At 48.7% G+C, this 5622-nt stretch overlaps 1 long non-coding RNA gene across 1 annotated transcript; it reads left to right on the plus strand.

Annotated features, from left to right (window-relative positions):
- Positions 1-432: 432 nt before the first annotated feature.
- LOC146894720 (uncharacterized) lies at positions 433-5209 on the plus strand. Its single transcript, XR_015001900.2, has 2 exons — positions 433-3043; positions 3578-5209. It is a non-coding gene; the product is annotated as an uncharacterized LOC146894720 (long non-coding RNA).
- Positions 5210-5622: the final 413 nt, after the last annotated feature.

Raw genomic sequence — 5622 nt, forward strand, 5'->3', positions numbered from 1 at the left:
ACCAAGTCCAGCCTTCAAGCCACGACTGCAGAGGCAGAGGATGGACACCTTGGAGGCGCCACAGATATGCTGAGCTTGTGCTGGAAGCCAGTGTTCCCAAAGAGAACAGTACTGCAAAGTTCAGCGTCCTGGAGCATGCACTTCGGCAAAAGAGCACTAAACCTGGCCAGGACCACACTAGACCTCCATGCGGGCCGTGGCCCCTCTGGATGTATTCTACTTGCCCCTTCCTCCCCACCCTACTTTGCACCCTCATAGTTCAGCTGCTAAGCAACTGAGGCTTAATAAGTAGGGAAGGAAGGAAGGAAGGAAGGAAGGAAGGAAGGAAGGAAGGAAGGAAGGAAGGAAGGAAGGAAGGAAAGAGGGAGGGAGGGAGGGAGGAAGAAGGAGGGAGGGAGGGAGGGAGGGAGGGAGGGAGGGAGGAAGGAAGGAAGGAAGGAAGGAAGGAAGGAAGGAAGGAAGGAAGGAAGGAAGAAGGAATCCCTTCTGGGACAGGAGAGGGGAAGCCGTGTGGGTTCTCAAGCCTGACTGGCCGGCCTTCTCCCATTCCTCAGCCTCTCCTGCTGTAGCTGGTACCTCCAGTTGAGAGATGAGCTCAGAAAGGCAGTGGACAGCTGCTGCCTCTGTCTGGAGCTAAAAATAACCTCCTCGCCTCATATGTAGCTCTGACTGGGTCAGAGCTCTGAAGAAGACTCAGGCAGGAGGGACAAAGGGTAGGTCCAGAGACACGTACCCTCCCCAACGGGCAAAAACCAGATAAGACCTGGTTTTATCTGGCACCTTCTCAGAGCCACGTCTCACCTGGGCTTTTCAGAAACTTGATGAGGCAAGAGATGGAATTTCTCATGGCTCCATTTCAGAGGAGAAGAGAGGCACAGGACAATGACAGGTAGCCTGGAGCAGGCCTTAATAGTCAACACTGTCGTGTACTTGGCACGCCAGCTGCTCTTTCAAAGTGTGACAAGGACCCAGAGTTGTAGGTACTGGTACATTAGTCCCTCGGACAGTTGAAGGAAGGAAGTCCCAAGACAGAAACATTTATGCACAGAGCCAGAAGTGGGGCCTGGATTCTAGTTCACTAAGCCTGGAGCAGAGCCACACCCCCAACCATAACCATGAAGACCACAGAGGAGCTGAGGAAGAAAAACCAAGTCCCAGAGTTATGCTGGGGGAAGCAGCAAGAGAAATGGTTTGTCCCCTTAGGGTTCAGTTACTGGGAGAGCCTGTAATATTGGACACACACATGTCCTAACTACTCCCAGTGGTAAGGAAAATTCTCTCCAGTGTCCTTTTTTTATTTTACATGCCTGTACTTCCCTGCCTTATGCCAAGGTGTGGACACATAACAACTAGCCAACTTCAGGGCTGTAGAGGCCCCAGGTTGTCAGAAAACCATGAGATGGGCTGGAGATGGTTATCCAGAGGACCCAGGTTCAAGTTCCAGCACCCACATGGCAGCTCATGACTGTCTGTAATGCCAATTCCAGGGTACCCAACACCTGAGGCAAAACACCAGCGTACATTAAAGAGGGAGAGAGAACAAGAGAAAGAGAGAAAAGAAACCATGAGATAGAGGAACAAGACAGCAAGTCCTGCTAAGCCTTTGGAGCCTAAAGTTGTTCAAAGCAGATTTGGATTTCATAAGAACAGGATGAAGGAGGTAGGGAAACAAAGAGGGGGTGGGGGAGAGAGAAGGGAAAGAGGAGTCAAAAAGAGAACAAGGGCGAAATGTCATTCTCAAAGAGATCTACCACCCTGTCCTTTCTCTCAACTAATGTCAAGTAGTAGAGTGTCAGAGGGAAAGGCCAGTCCTGCGGAGCTGAAATGGAAACAAAGCACACAGAAGTGGAAGCAGAGAGCCCTGCGTCAGCAAGCAGTGGGGGTAAGGGGGGCACAGTGCCCGGGATTACAGGGGCTTGCAGGAGTCTTATACGCAGTGCTGTATGTAATCTTGCCTTCTCTTACGGAGGCCTCTGCTGGGCCTGCTTTATTTAAGGCCAAAGCACATGCCATTCTCCCACAGAGCCCTCTAATGCAATTAACAAAACACAGTCATAAATCTTGCATGGCGTCCAGAGCTGTCTCCTCTCCTTGAGCACAGGAGCCAGCTCCGGAGATGCGGTATGGAGAGCTAGCTGACTTCTCTAGGCATCCTAGCCTCCTGAAGAAGACAGCATGGCCTTAGTGGGACAGCTTCCTGCTGAAGTCCATTGCGAGGGAAGAGGGGGGAAGGAAGTATGGGAAATCAAAAGAGGCTGGGGGAGGGGAAATAAACCTGTGCTTGCAGGAAGCTGACCTTTGGAGCTCAAAACCAGTATTCTGAAGAGAGCCACGGGCTCGCCTTTTAGAGAATAGTTTTCCCTTGGAAGGACATAGTGTGAGTGATTGTGGAAGACTGAGGGTACCTGAGTGGCAGGCAATGCAAGCGTGGCTTGGCAGCGAGATGGTGTTTGTGTTTGCACGTCTGTATGTTTGCATGTGTGCATGTATTCAGTCTGGAAAACTGGTGAGTCATGGAAACTCAGAGAGTTTTCTGATCTGAAGAACTCACATTTAGCTATTTTTACCTCTTATCTCTTGGTCCTTTACCCTCTCGTTTTCCCTAAATGTAAAAGGTATTTTGGGGTCATGGGTGTTGTATAAGCATGCTAATTAAAACTCTGGGTCCAGACATGGAAACTCAATAGCGAGAACATAATGATACAGACATGAGACGCATGATCATGATCTCATTCTGTATGTGTCTGTCATACCAAGCACACAAGAAAGATAATGAGGTTAGAATGACTCTGAGAACATAAAGAATTAGCTAAGATTTCTGCCATGGGTTAATATATTCCCTTGCACCATGTAGCTCACCACTCCTGTGTGTTCATGGGTGTATGCCCTACTCGCAACCATGACCATGTCCCATACCCATCTCATACCAACCCCAGTGCTAGTGAACACAGCCAAAAATACAATCCCAGGCTCCCATGTTAGGCACGGGTGCTGCTCTCATGTCTACACTCCAGTCTGCCCACCAGCTTCTTCCTTGTTCCAGGTAAGCTTTTCTTTGGTGGTAGACAGAAGCATAAGAAATGCCAGCGGCTACCTGAGCTAATGGGAACTCACTGACTATGGACTGACAGAGGGGGGAGCGAGCAGAGGACCAAACTAGGCCCTCTGAATGTGGGTGACAGATTTATGGCTGGGGCAGTTTGTGGGGCCAGTGGCAATGGGACCAAGATTTATCGCTACTACTTGAACTGACTCTTTGGAGCCTGTTCTCTTTGGAGGGATACCTTGCTCAGCCTAGATATAGGGGGAGGGCCTTGGTCCTGCCTCAAAGCGATGTGCTAGAATTTGTTGGTTCCCCATGGGAAACCTTACCCACTCTGAGGGGTAGATGGGAAGGTGAGTGTGGGGGGTAAGGTGGAGGGAGTGGGAGAGGGAAGGGGAGTGGGAACTGAGATTGGTATGTAAAATGAGAAAAGATTGTTTTTTTAAAAATTAAATAAATTAACTTTTTTTTAAAATAAGAAATGCCAGTAGCTATACTGAACTTCTGTTGCTTACCTCACTTCTACCAAAGCAGAAGTCATCTAGCTGTGTGGACAGGCAGACGTCACTCTGCTCATCCGTGTCGTTTCCCTAAGCCTGGAAGAAGGGGCAGGAAAAGCCAGCTCTGATGGATAATGTGACAATCTGGGAGCAGGCTGCGGATGCATTCTTCTTCATGCTTTGGCCACGACCCTGTGTTGATGTGACAATACATGCATCCTGGTGCCACAGCCCAGAAGCGTATCCAGCGTATGGCCACCGCTTTCAGTACCCCACGGCTGCGGAGAGCTCACACCACTTCTCTCTGGAGGCCTGCGTGGCGCACATTGGGTCACAAGGACATAAACCCGCACACACACTTTCTTAGAAGACTGAATGAGAAATCGGGTCCGGAGGGACTTACAGGTACCAAACAGTTTATGCAGATCTTGAAAGTCCCAGCCCAGGGACGGACCAGTAGGTATGCACTGCTCCTTACCCTGTGTCCTCTGCTGAGGCCCTGTACTTCTGCAGAGGAAGGGCTTTGATGGCTCGTTATCTGCAGAGACTCCTGCTGTCTGCTGGGTGCTAGGCATTCGCTACTTGAAGAAGCCTCCATCCATCCACCCAATCATTTCATTCCACTCAAAACTCGGACAGGAAAGATGGCTCAGTCTATAAACCATTTGCCACCCGAGTATGAGGACCAGAGTTCGGGTCTTTATAACCCATTAAGGTCTGAGTGGGTGTAGCAGCCCACCTGTATTCCTAGCTCTCTAGAGACAGAGACAGGGGATCCTTGGGCTGAGCGGGCCAGCTTGACTATCCCCATTACAATGCCTGGGTTCAGCAAGGAGCCTAACTCTGTAAATAACATGGAGACTGATTAAGGAAAATACTCCATATTAACGTCTAACCTCCACACATATGTTAATGTGTAGATACACCCACATACACTCAAACACGTGTATACGCATGCACAACACACAGCAACAACAACAACGACAATAATAATAATAATAATCCATTGGGAGACTTGTTTGTGTGTGGTACATAGAGTAGTTGTTGCAAAGGAAGGCAAAACAGGTTCCAGATTCCCTGCCCCTAAGTAGTCTGTCAGGGAAAGACCCCTGCTTGAGCAGCCATGACATTGTGTGTGTCTGGGCTGTGTGTGCACGCGCTCAAGAAGAAGAATTATCTCTTTTAATAGGGGCTAGGGGCCTTCATCGCTAACAAGGCAGAGATGGATAGATTTACCAGATCCAGGGAGAACTTGTCCAGTGAAGGACCAGAGCTGTCTACAGGTGTGGTGTTGGGAGGTATAGACAGAAGTCAGGGGGATGAGTTAGAGATTACGAGTGAACACATCTGGGCTCCAGTCCTTTATTGACTAGTCTGACTTTGTGACCCTTGTCTATCCCTCTTTTTACCTCCCTGCCCATCAAAAGACAGGATCTGCTCTTCCTAGATCTGGTTTCCTTCTAAATGGGCATTTTCTAAGTATCTGTGAAATGGATACTAATAGGGCCTGTGTCGCAGAGATGTTCTGGGATTAAACAAGAGACTCGGTGAAAAGCCGGGAGCAAAAGTGAAGTGAGTGTGTACTGTCAGTGACTATTGTTAGCCAATGGCATGGCTTATGCCAGTGATTCTCAACTGATTAAACGCTCCAGAGAACATCTGATAATATCTGAGAAACATTTTTTGGTCCTCCTACCTAGAAGAAGGCATAGCTGAGTGTGGTGTGCACACTGGTAATCTCCACACCCAGGAAGTTGAGGATCAGAAGTTCAAGACTGTCTTATACTACATGTCTCAGGAACCAACCAATCAAATGAACTAACAAAAACTGGCAGAGGTGGGAAGTGGCCCACACCCAGCATGTGAAGGTGGATGCCAAGGATGCTGCTAAGGGCATGCTGCACATCACAGGACACCCTGCAGCTAGAGATTACCATCCTAGTATAAGCGTAAGTGGCTCAAGAGGTTAAGAAACTGCGTGTAAGAGTGTGATAGTATTAAGACAAATGAGATAATGGTATTTTAAGACAGGAAATAATTTTTAAAACTCTAAGCTGTAGCAAGAAAACCCTTTCAAGA

Source organism: Myodes glareolus, chromosome 4 (genome assembly GCF_982192425.1).
Source record: "Myodes glareolus chromosome 4, mMyoGla1.1, whole genome shotgun sequence".
NCBI lineage: Eukaryota > Metazoa > Chordata > Mammalia > Rodentia > Cricetidae > Myodes > Myodes glareolus.